Raw genomic sequence first — 13,975 nt, forward strand, 5'->3', positions numbered from 1 at the left:
ATCAACCTCCTGACAGCTGACAGGTGTTTTTTCAATACCACTGTTCCCATTAAAGCTGGTTTAATCAAAACACATCTTTAAAATTACGACAAAATATATTTAAAAAAATATAATAGATATAATAAATATAATAAATATGTCCATGTATAATCAAAGGCCAGGCGTAGAGTTAGGGGAGATATGATAGAGGTGTACAAGTGGGTAAGTGGGATTAACAAGGGTAAAATGGAAGATGTTCTGAAGCTCAGTAATAACGAAATAACTAGAACAAATGGCTTTAAATTAGATAAATTCCGATTCAGAAAGGATATAGGCAAGCACTGGTTTGGTAATAGAGTTGTGGATATGTGGAATAGACTACCGAGTGCAATAGTAGGATCGGGGACGCTAGGGAGCTTCAAGACGAAGTTGGATAGGCACATGGAAATGCTGGGAATGGTGTGAAAGGGATCTGCCCTGTATGGGCCGGTCGGCCTCCTGCAGTATCCCACTTTCTTATGTTCTTATGTTCTAAACCAATTCACTCAGAATAATGTTATCTCCACCAAACACAATGTTCTCTCACTACTACAATACTCTTTGAACTATAACGAACATATTACACTTTAGTTAACACCATAATTATCCATGATTGCCCAGATAATAATAGATAAATGTGCACCACACAAGCTTGGCCTCCTACCTCCTCCACCTAGCTACAAAGAGCCTTGCCAAAACAATGTTCCAATACTTTCTTGTTTCATCAACATATAATTTATAATTCATTTTATACGTCACACCTGCTTCTTACAGTCTTTCCTAACTATAAAAAAAATAAGAATTTATTCTACAAAGTTTACATAATGAAACAATATACATACTTCTATAAAATAATCAAGACATTTTTTTAAAGTCTTTACCATAAGCTTGGAAATTCGATTCTAAAGAAAAACGGGAAACAACAGAAACTAAATACAATGGGTAACTAAAACAAATATTGAGGGACAGGGGAGACGACCGTAACACAGCCGGGTCCATCGACAGTGTACTGTCGACTCAACGTGTAAAAGTAAGTGCTGGCTGTGTAGACGGTAGTAGTGCGGTGATCCTGAACCTCACCAACGATCGACTTAGTGGAAGTGCCCATTCTACTTGTGAGGTTATACGAAAATATTATAGTCTAGCATACATTGTGTACGAACCCCCATTAATCCCCCTATTGAACTAGTAAAATAAAGCTGTGTTTTATATACTACACTTGTACTGAGCCTGTGTTAATATGCCATTATCTTCACACCCTCGAGGCACGCTACCTCCTCCCCCACTATACCACTCTACTACTATAAACTCCTACCTTACCTCTTCATGTGAGATTTATCCTCATTATATTTAATATTATTATTTATTATTAATATTATTATTATTATTATTATCATTATTGTTATTATTATTATTATTATTATTATTATTATTATTATTATTATTATTATTATTATTATTATTATTATTATTATTATTATTATTATTATTATTATTATTATTATTATTATTATTATTATTATTATTATTATTATTATTATTATTATTATTATTATTATTATTATTATTATTATTATTATTATTATTATTATTATTATTATTATTATTATTATTATTATTATTATTATTATTATTATTATTATTATTATTATTATTATTATTATTATTATTATTATTATTATTATTATTATTATTATTATTATTTATTATTATTATTATTATTATTATTATTATTATTATTATTATTATTATTATTATTAATTATTATTATTATTATTATTATTATTATTATTTATTATTATTATTATTATTATTATTATTATTATTATTATTATTATTATTATTATTATTATTATTATTATTATTATTATTATTATTATTATTATTATTATTATTATTATTATTATTATTATTATTATTATTATTATTATTATTATTATTATTATTATTATTATTATTATTATTATTATTATTATTATTATTATTATTATTATTATTATTATTATTATTATTATTATTATTATTATTATTATTATTATTATTATTATTATTATTATAATTATTATTATTATTATTATTATATTATTATTATTATTATTATTATTATTATTATTATTATTATTATTATTATTATTATTATTATTATTATTATTATTATTATTATTATTATTATTATTATTATTATTATTATTATTATTATTATTATTATATTATTATTATTATTATTATTATTATTATTATTATTATTATTATTATTATTATTATTATTATTATTATTATTATTATTATTATTATTATTATTATTATTATTATTATTATTATTATTATTATTATTATTATTATTATTATTATTATTATTATTATTATTATTATTATTATTATTATTATTATTATTATTATTATTATTATTATTATTATTATTATTATTATTATTATTATTATTATTATTATTATTATTATTATTATAGTTGTTTTTGCTGTTGTTGTCGTTATAATTATTATTAATGTGTTGTTTATCGTGCACTTGTTTTCTCTCCCTTCTCAGCTAAGGTTGTTCCCGAGCACTTGAGTGTTACAGTCAATAAGGGTGAAGGCCTCAGCGTTCGGTTCACCAACGTGGGAACCAAAGAAGTGGAGTGGAAGAAGGCATCGACCAGGTCTTGGACGGGCGTTGATCGCATTAATAATAACCAGTTAATCATCCCGGCCTCTCAACTGGATGGCTCTGGCTTCTACAGTGTTAGGTACCGTCTTCCACCTGGTTACACCAGAAATAAACAAGAGTCAGGAACATTCAGCCTCATCATGAGAGGTAAGCAGTGATGGATTATAATATTTACCGAGTGTTAAACGCTTGGGAGGGGGTGCGGCGTCAGAGTGGATAAAGTGCTCACCTCGCTACTAAGAGTACCAGGTTCGTGCCCCGGCCACCAGGCCAGCCATACATGGGTACCAAGCCTTACAGTTGGGGTAGTGAAGATGGTGGTGGAGTGCAGTGACACCTTGTGTAAATACCTCTGGGACCTACTTTTCTATGATTGTGCAACAGTCGGTCTCGTGTGTGTGTGTGTGTGTGTTCGTGTTTGTGCGGGTGTAAGTGTTTGTGTGTAAGTGTGTGTGTGCTCGTGTTTGTGTGTGTATAAGTGTACTCTAACTGTTCAACAGCTGAATATCCGGCCTTTTTTGGGGGCACTCCCCTACATCCTTGTGTAAGGTGAAGCGCAGAAGCGTTTACAGCGCCCAACAGGGAAGCATGCTAAGTTCATGCTTGCCTTTATGTCTCATGAGTTAAGGGCGTAGAAGCCTGAGGAGTCAGTGGTTTATGTCATCAAGTTATTGGAAGCTCCAACTCAATGAATACGAATTCGCAAATTTCGACTTACACCAGGTACCTACTTTACTGTTAGGTGAACAGGGACTAATGGGGGCTAGGAAGTATGTCCAAACAACTTCCACCCGCCCGGGAATCGAACCCGTGACACCTTGCTTGCGAGGCAAGAGCGATACCGCTTCTACCACCGGCCACACTATCTGGCCTTGTAACAGTGACACATCTTGATGCTGAGGTCAAGATCATCGATCAAAGATTAAAGTTTACCCTTGGGGAAAATATGCTAATGAACACAGGTATGGTCGGAAGGGAACCCTAACCTAACCGAACCTAACACTAACCTAACATTAACCTAACACTAGCCTAACCGAACCTAACCCTAACCTAACACTAACCTAACACTAACCTAACACTAACCTTACACTAACCTAACACTAACCTAACACTAACCTAACACTAACACTAACCTAACACTAACCTAACACTAACCTAACACTAACCTAACCTAACACTAACCTAACCTAACCTAACCTAACCTAAACTAACCTAACCTAACACCAACCTAACACCAACCTAACACTAACCTAACCTAACACTAACCTAACCTAACACTAACCTAACCTAACCTAACCTAAAACTAACCTAACACTAACCTAACCTAACACCAACCTAACACCAACCTAACACTAACCTAACCTAACCTAACACTAACCTAACCTAACACCAACCTAACACCAACCTAACACTAACCTAACCTACCACTAACACTAACCTAACACCAACCCAACACTAACACTAACCTAACACCAACCCAATCCCAACACTCAACTCAACACTAACACCAACTCAACACTAACTCAAACCTAACACTAACCTAACACCAACCCCAACACTCAACCTAACACTAACCCAACCTAACACTCAACCTAACCTAAACACTAACCCACCAACACTAACCTAACACTAACCTTAATCCCACCACTAACCTAACACTTACCTAACCTAACACTAAACTCAACACCAACCTAACACCTGCCAACCTAACACTCAACTCTAACACTCAACCTAACACTAACACTAACCTACACTAACCTAACACCAACCTAACATTAACCTTTTTTTTTTTTTTTTTAACGTGGCCTCCAGCCTCCCCCAATAGACACACCTTCGCCACCATTTATTTACCTTAATATTAAATATCCTAATACATAAGAAGCTATCCTATCTGTGTTGAATTAGTTGAGCCGCAGATCTATGCGACATTCAGTGACTGTAGTCTCATAGTCAATATCTGCAGCAGTTGTCGGAGTTGGGGCAGAAGCTCTCGTTCCCCTGAGGCAGAGCAAAGCCGACCGAAGGAGAGAGAAGGACAGTCGACATCTCATCCAGGCTGTAACATAACTTCTGGGCTGCTGCTTCTGTTCGGAGATCACCTCCGCGAGTCTGGCGTAGAAACATCTTGCACTTGGGCCCATCCCACCAGAGGTTGTGAACACCAGAGGAGTGAAGTTGCCTTGATCAACGTTTTTAATTCTCTCCCCATATGCCCTTCTCTTGTCGTTCTCGTTCCTCCTATGTGCAGCATCGAGAGCTAGGTTACGATGACATGCGGCCATGGGATGAAAAATCCTGATGTCGAAGAAAGCTCGCTGTCCCCGCGTCCAGAATCCTCGAGCACTGACGTCCACACGGGCTTCGTTAGATGTGTTTGAAGTCCTGTGTTGGAAGATCTCGCCATCCAGTGGAAGGAGGGTCGGTTCTACCATGACGTCCCGGCAGATTTCCTTCAACATATTTGCTGTGAGATCCCTTACCTCATCATGCCTCATGAAGCCCCCCTTCTTGTACACCATGGCGTGATCGCCATCATAGGAAGAGCCACACACGCAGTGGGAGGGCAAACCTTCTACTGGCCAACCGTACCTTAGAGCAATGGCATCTGTAAATTCTTGTTTATTAAGACTGAAACCATTTGCCCTTATCGGTAACGTAGTTAACCAGTTCGAGGCGCCCACCTCCTGCTCTATAGCTACTTTTTTTTCAAATTTTCTGGAACCTGCAGCAATAGTTGCTGCAACATATCATTTTGGCAGTGCTGTCGATCTGTCGTAATGGACCTACGAATCTTATTTACTTCGCTGGTATCCACTTCCCCTGTTGCATTCTGGGCTATTATGTGGTCCGTGAGGGCTGCCGTGAGCTTTAGTGAATTTTGATGTTCAGTGGCAGCAATCTCCTCTGGATTTGTTAGTCCCATCCCTCCCAGTCTTGGTGGAAGTGCAAGAAGTGCTCTTTCTGCTGGGGTTAAGTCAGGGTGTTTCACTAATTTGGGAATGAACTTGACACTGATAGCTTCTTCCAGAGGGTGGAGGAGGACTCCGATTTCAGGGATAGTACGCATCAGGTAGTTCCTGTATAGTAGGCGATTTTAACCTTGGCCAAATAGATTGGACTGACCTTTCGGGTAACTCAGTATCAGAGGATTTCCTCGAAACGATCCAGGACTGTTTCCTAAGTCAACATACAGTATAACCGAACCCACCTGGGGTAATAATATACTCGATTTAGTTCTGTCGAACAGAGAAAACCTCATTAGCAATGTCGAGGTAGGGTACGAACTTGCAAACAGCACTTGATGTACCCCTCCACACGTGCACCATCTGGGAACGACCCTGCCAGTCCCATATCGGCCTCTCTAGTCACCTCAGAACTCACCAATGAAGGTGACATCCCTAATAACTTGTATCATTGTATCATACCTGGATGATCGTCAGACTCGACTCCGAGTGACAGCAAAGTAGTAGTAGGATAAGTTAGGTTAGATTAGGTTATTGTGAGGTAGGATAAGCATGGTTATTAATTGGTTAGGTTAAGATAGTGTTAGGTCAGGGTAGATTAGTGTTAAATTAGGCTAGGATAGGGTACGTGTAGTTAGGTCAGCGCTAGGATAGGTGAGCGTACGTCTGGGTTAGGTTGGGTTTAAGTAGGTTAAGTGAGATTAAATTAGGATAGGTTATTTTAAAGTTAGGTTCCGTCACACCTGAGTTAAGTTAGGTTTCAGTTTACCTAGCTTGAACTGTAGTTAGTGGAGCACCATTATACACCAATACCTGTAGTTTGTGGAACACCATTATAAACCAACCCCAGTAGTTAGCGAAACACCATTATACACCAACACCTGTAGTTAGCAAAACACCATTATACACCAACACCTGTAGTTAGTGGAGCACCATTATACACCAACACCTGTAGTTTGTGGAGCACCATTATACACCAACACCTGTAGTTATTGGAACACCATTATAAACGAACACCTGTAGTTAGTGGAGCACCATTATACACCAACACCTGTAGTTAGTGGAACAACATTATACACCAACACCTGTAGTTAGCGAAACACCATTATACACCAACACCTGTAGTTAGTGGAGCACCATTATATACCAACACCTGAAGTTTGTGGAACACCATTATACACCAACACCTGTAGTTATTGGAACACCATTATAAACCAACACCTGTAGTTAGTGGAGCACCATTATACACCAACACCTGTAGTTAGTGGAACACCATTATACACCAACACCTGTAGTTAGTGGAACACCATTATACACCAACACCTGTAGTTAGTGGAACACCATTATAAACCAACCCTTGTAGTTAGTGGAACACCATTATAAACCAACACCTGTAGTTAGTGGAGCAACATTATAAACCAACACTGTAGTTTGTGGAACACCATTATAACCAACACCTGTAGTTAGTGGAACACCATTATACACCAACACCTGTAGTTAGTGGAACACCATTATACACCAACACCTGTAGTTAGTGGAACACCATTATACACCAACACCTGTAGTTAGTGGAACACCATTATAAACCAACCCTTGTAGTTAGTGGAACACCATTATAAACCAACACCTGTAGTTAGTGGAGCAACATTATAAACCAACACCTGTAGTTAGTGGAACACCATTATAAACCAACACCTGTAGTTAGTGGAGCACCATTATACACCAACACCTGTAGTTAGTGGTGGAACAACATTATAAACCAACACCTGTAGTTAGTGGAGCACCATTATACACCAACACCTGTAGTTAGTGGAACACCATTATACACCAACACCTGTAGTTAGTGGAACACCATTATACACCAACACCTGTAGTTAGTGGAACACCATTATAAACCAACCCTTGTAGTTAGTGGAACACCATTATAAACCAACACCTGTAGTTAGTGGCGCAACATTATAAAACCACACACTGTAGTTTGTGGAACACCATTATACACCAACACCTGTAGTTAGTGGAACACCATTATACACCAACACCTGTAAAGTTAGTGGAACACCATTATACACCAACACCTGTAGTTGGGTGGGAACACCATTATACACCAACACCTGTAGTTAGTGGAACACCAATATAAACCAACCCTTGTAGTTAGTGGAACGCAACATTATAAACCAACACCTGTAGTTTGTGGAACACCATTATACACCAACACCTGTAGTTAGTGGAACACCATTATACCCAACACCTGTAGTTAGTGGAACACCATTACACACCTGTAGTTAGTGGAACACCATTATACACCAACACCTGTAGTTAGTGGAACACCATTATAAACCAACCCTTGTAGTTAGTGGAACACCATTATAAACCAACACCTGTAGTTAGTGGAGCAACATTATAAACCAACACCTGTAGTTAGTGGAACACCATTATAAACCAACACCTGTAGTTAGTGGGCACCATTATACACCAACACCTGTAGTTAGTGGTGGAACAACATTATAAACCAACACCTGTAGTTAGTGGAGCACCATTATACACCAACACCTGTAGTTAGTGGAACACCATTATACACCAACACCTGTAGTTATTGGAACACCATTATAAACCAACACCTGTAGTTAGTGGAGCACCATCCACCAACACCTGTAGTTTGTGGAACACCATTATACACCAACACCTGTAGTTAGTGGAACACCATTATACACCAACACCTGTAGTTAGTGGAACACCATTATACACCAACACCTGTAGTTAGTGGAACACCATTATAAACCAACCCTTGTAGTTAGTGGAACACCATTATAAACCAACACCTGTAGTTAGTGGAGCAACATTATAAACCAACACCTGTAGTTAGTGGAACACCATTATAAACCAACACCTGTAGTTAGTGGAGCACCATTATACACCAACACCTGTAGTTAGTGGAGCAACATTATACACCAACACCTGTAGTTAGTGGAACACCATTATACACCAACACCTGTAGTTAGTGGAACACCATTATACACCAACACCTGTAGTTAGTGGAGCAACATTATACACCAACACCTGTAGTTAGTGGAGCACCATTATACACCAACACCTGTAGTTAGTGGAATACCATTATACACCAACACCTGTAGTTAGTGGAACACCATTATACACCAACACCTTTAGTCAGTGGAACACCATTATACACCAACACCCTGTAGTTAGTGGATAACTATTATATACCAACACTGCAGTTAGTGGAACACCATTATGCAGTTCAACATGGAACACTGTAGTTAGGGAATTAATATCACCAACACCTTTAGTTAGTGGAACACCATTATACACTCAACACCTGTAGTTAGTGGAGCACCATTAAATACCAACACCTGTAGTTAGGTGAAACAACATTATAAACCAACACCGAAGTTAGGTGGAATGACCATTATACACCAAACACCTGTAGTTAGGGGTAAGGGAGAGCACCATTATACACCAACACCTGTAGTTAGTGGAGCAACATTATAAACCAACACCTGTAGTTAGTGGAGCACCCATAATACACCAACACCTGTAGTTAGTGGAACACCATTATACACCAACACCTGTAGTTAGTGGAATTATTATACACCAACACCTGTAGTTAGTGGGAACACCATTATACACCAACACCCAGTTAGTGTGGAACACTATTATACACCAACACCTGTAGTTAGTGGAACACCATTATACACCAACACCTTGTGAAGCTAGTGGAACAATCATTATACACCAACACCTGTAGTTAGGTGGAACACTATTATACACCAACACCTGTAGTTAGTGGAAACACCATTATACACCAACACCTGTAGGTTAGTGGAGCACCATTAGGCTACACCAACACCTGTAGTTAGTGGAACACCATTATACACCTAACACCTGTAGTTAGTGGAACACCATTATACACCAACACCTGTAGTTAGGAACACCATTATACCTCAACACCTGTAGTTAGTGGAACACTAATATATACCAACACCTGTAGTTAGTGGAACACCACGCACCAACACCTGTAGTTAGTGGAACACCATTATACCAACACCCGTGAAAGTTAGTGAACAATTATTATACACCAACACCTGTAGTTAGTGGAACACCATTATACACCAACACCCAGAAGATGGAGTACCATTAAACACCAACACCTGTAGTTAGTGGAATAAACATTAGTAAAACCAACACCTGTAGTTAGTGGAACACCATTATACACCAACACCTGTAGTTAGTGGAGCACCATTATACACCAACACCTGTAGTTAGTGGAGCAACATTATAAACCAACACTCCAGTTAGTGGAGCACCATAATACACCTCAACACTCTGTAGTTAGTGGAATGAATTATTATACAATTCTAACACTCTAGTTAGTGGAACACCATTATACACCAACACCTGTAGTTAGTGGAACACCATTATACACCAACACCTGTAGTTAGTGGAACACCATTATACACCAACACCTGTAGTTAGTGGAACACCATTATACACCAACACCTGTAGTTAGTGGAACACCATTATACACCAACACCTGTAGAAGTAGTGGAATACCATTTTTCTCTCCTTGCCTAGACTTATTGCCGCTATTCTTCATTTAAGTTATTTTGTACAAACTTTTTTGCGAATTCAAAACAGCCAGAGTTTATATAACACAGTTGGTATTCTCGTACAGTTTTCTCTCGGCTGCTCAGTGGATCAGCTTCTGTGATACTGAAACATTTTCTTGGTCTCAGTTCCTGGTGAATCATTAGTTTAGAAACCCATTCATAATTATAAGATTCTTTCAGTATAGTTAAACTTCATTATAACAGAATGTGTCTGTTGCAGCGAGGTTCGTTAACGGACTGTGTCTGTTACAGCGAGGTTCGTTAACGGACTGTGTCTGTTACAGCGAGGTTCGTTAACGGACTGTGTCTGTTACATGGCAGGTTCGTTAACGGACTGTGTCTGTTGGCAGCGAGGTTCGTTAACGGACTGTGTCTGTTACAGCGAGGTTCGTTAACGGACTGTGTCGGTTACAGCGAGGTTCGTTAACGGACTGTGTCTGTTACAGCGAGGTTCGTTAACGGGCTGTGTCTGTTACAGAGAGGTTCGTTAACGGGCTGTGTCTGTTACAGAGAGGTTCGTTAACGGACTGTGTCTGTTACAGTAGGTTCGTAACGGACTGTGTCTGTTACAGCGAGGTTCGTTAACGGACTGTGTCTGTTACAGCAGGTTCGTTAACGGACTGTGTCTGTTACAGCGAGGTCGTTAACGGACTGTGTCTGTTACAGCGAGGTTCGTTAACGGACTGTGTCTGTTACAGCGAGGTTCGTTAACGGACTGTGTCTGTTACAGCGAGGTTCGTTAACGGACTGTGTCTGTTACAGAGAGGTTCGTGAACGGACTGTGTCTGTTACAGCGAGGTTCGTTAACGGACTGTGTCTGTTACAGAGAGGTTCGTTAACGGACTGTGTCTGTTACAGAGAGGTTCGTTAACGGACTGTGTCTGTTACAGAGAGGTTCGTTAGAGGGAGGTTTACTGTGCCCCATTTTCTTTACACTAAGGTACATTGTCTGTGTTACTTTCAGAGTGTGAAGCTGAGCGTTATGGTCCACCAAACTGTCTCCAGTGGTGTCCTGACTGTATGTACGGGGGTGTTTGTGACGCTGAGACTGGCCGGTGTGTGTGTCCCCTGGCCTCACGGGAGAACTGTGCCACACACGTAAGTTATTATTATTAAACTTAAACACGTTTGCCTGTCTCTCTGTTCCTCCGTCCGTCGTGAGATCTTGTGTACAAGATGTCTTGAGGCAGGAAGCATGGATTCTACTCACACTTACTCAACAAGTACAGTACAGTACAGTACAGTACACTACAGTACACTACAGTTATGTCACCACTTTCCTTATTCCAATCCATGGATAGCGTGGAGGCGCGCTACATGACCACATACACCGTTGATTGGTCTACGAGGGAATCTAGAAAGACTAAAAAATAACTTGCTGAAATTTAATTCTGTAGAACATGTAGATCATCTTTTATACCCAACAGTGACGCTGGGAAGCTCCTGCCTTACACTGTCTTACCAATGTCCCATAAACACCGTTAGTTCAAACTATCCAGTCTTCAGTCTTTGGCAACGGGAAGCCTTGGTGACAAGATTTGACAATGTTATGTGTCCGATTTCTCTCTGCGCTTATTATTTATTCTTTTTTTATATTTATAAAGCTTTAGCTACACCTGATATTTTTTTGTATATTTCACCATGTTTGTCCATTACAAGAAATTAAGGGGAAAACATTTGGAGTTCATGCTTGACTTAGTTGATGGATAGGCGAGAGTGCCTGAGGGGCCATTGGTGAGTTAGTAAGTACAGTAGTGAAGGAATGATAAGTGTACACAGGCAGGTATCCTGTACAGGTTCATCTGTTAACATGACAGGTCCCTCATAATGTCAAATGACAAGTCAGTCTTTAGGAGGGACCGGATGTTAGGTCATGGAGGGATGACGTGAGGGTGACGGGTGTAGTGAGACCCCACAAAGTGTATACGAGCTGCGGACAGGCTCCGGGTTGTCCAGGTAGTAGTGTGCCTATAGTGTTACCTGGTGTGACCGAGTCTGAGGTTGGCCGCCAGCTACTGTGTTATAAAGGTTCATTATGCAGCTGGCCTTGAGTTCAAGATTTGTCCAGTGTTCATCCAAGCTCTCACGCTGTGAGGTGTGTATTCCCAGATGGCTTCTGTGTCATCTTCCGCAGTTGCTTCTTTGGCGAGGCGACCAACAGTGTCACTGCAGCTATTCCTTCTATGGAAGATAGAATCCAGAGGAACTTAACACGGATGCTACCAAATGCGATAAGCACGGCTACGGCAGCGAGGGTGTGTTGGATGACTGGGTAGAGAGGGAGGGAAGGGTTCAGCCTCGCTTGTGCAGATATACTGCTGCTGATATAATAGAGATGACTCCCACAAGGATGGCCATGTTCTCAGTGTGTGTGTGTGTGTGTGTGGGAGACCCACTCATAGACTCTGGTCTTCCTGAGACTCGGTCGCTCAGGTCCACACTGCTCTTGCAGCACACCCATCACAGTGGACAACGAGTGTGTAATACATAGTCTATTTTCACTTGAGAGGATTTAACTCAGTTGGCTGCTGTTAGAGACGGGGGGTTATAGATGAGTATACTGGTGTAGAGGTGGTGTTGCCGTGGGGGAAGTTGAGTATGCTGGTGTAGAGGTGGTGTTGCCGTGGGGTGAGTTGAGTATACTGGTGTAGAGGTGGTGTTGCCGTGGGGTGAGTTGAGTGTTGCAGAATGTAAGAGGCTGTGTGGGTGCCGGGTGGGTCAACGTAAAGCGGGGGAGAAACGAGTGTTAAGAGCAGGCTAGTGCACAACCTGGTGTAGGTGTGAGTGTGGTTTGTACACCGCCAGGTACAGCCGGGTGGGGCAGTAGTAGAAGTTAGCGTTGCATTACTTCCATCTGGGAGTTATGGGTCAACCAGGGATAAGTCTTGTGTTGTATCTTGTTTCGCTTAGCCGTTGCCAGCAGTGAGTGGTGACAACAGAGGTCGTGGCGCACACAGGTAGACTCTGGTATTTGTAGGTAAGTACCTGGTTGACTTTTCCTTGTAACTCAGCGGGGTCTGACACCGATGGCATGACATAACATGACATGACATGTCATGACATGACATGACCTTGGTTTGGTCATGGGTGACAGGTGCGGGCGAAGCTGAAAAGGACAGGCTGTTTGGAGTGTCGGATGTTATTTGTAGGTCATCAACATAGCTCACAATGTGACCAATAAGGGCGCAGTCAGCACAAGTAAATATTAATTAGTAAACAGACTTCATTAAAGAGAGTAGAGCCAAAAGTTTGCCTTCATCAAAATTTGTTGACAGTTGAGTTGTGGCCTTGGAAACGAACACGGACGTGCAGATGAAGACCTCCGGCCCTGGAGGTGGTGGTCCCAGCATGATTGTGCTATGATAACCTTCTACCAGTAAATGTTTACCTACACCCTGGTATACTGTATGAGAATTACACTGGGTTGCTTTGGAATATAAAAAATATTGCACATTATTAACATGTACGTGAAACACTAACCTGTGAGGTATTGGAGAGTATTCACAGTGCTACAGAGCTGTAGAAACATTAGTTTGTACTAAAGCTAGTTCACAGTAGCTTCTGCAGCCCGGGTGAGAGCGAAAGCTTAAGCAAGACATACATGTAAGTGTAAATATGTTGACTTACAATGATTTAAGACTTCATGCTTAGTCACAGCAACTAACAAAAAACTTCTGAAACAACTATTAGTTCAATTTGTCTGT

General features: G+C 39.8%; 1 protein-coding gene across 1 annotated transcript in view; it reads left to right on the forward strand.

The window, feature by feature from the left end:
- The first annotated feature begins 2,567 nt into the window (after positions 1-2,567).
- LOC121860064 overlaps positions 2,568-13,975 on the forward strand; it is a 58,744-nt gene continuing 47,336 nt past the window's right edge. Inside the window, exons 1-2 of the mRNA XM_042357077.1 lie at positions 2,568-2,830; positions 11,236-11,369. The gene's annotated coding sequence lies outside the window, so the exon portion shown is untranslated. The remainder of the gene's footprint in view (positions 2,831-11,235; positions 11,370-13,975) is intronic.

Source organism: Homarus americanus, unplaced genomic scaffold (genome assembly GCF_018991925.1).
Source record: "Homarus americanus isolate GMGI-L3 unplaced genomic scaffold, GMGI_Hamer_2.0 scaffold32960, whole genome shotgun sequence".
NCBI classification, from domain to species: domain Eukaryota; kingdom Metazoa; phylum Arthropoda; class Malacostraca; order Decapoda; family Nephropidae; genus Homarus; species Homarus americanus.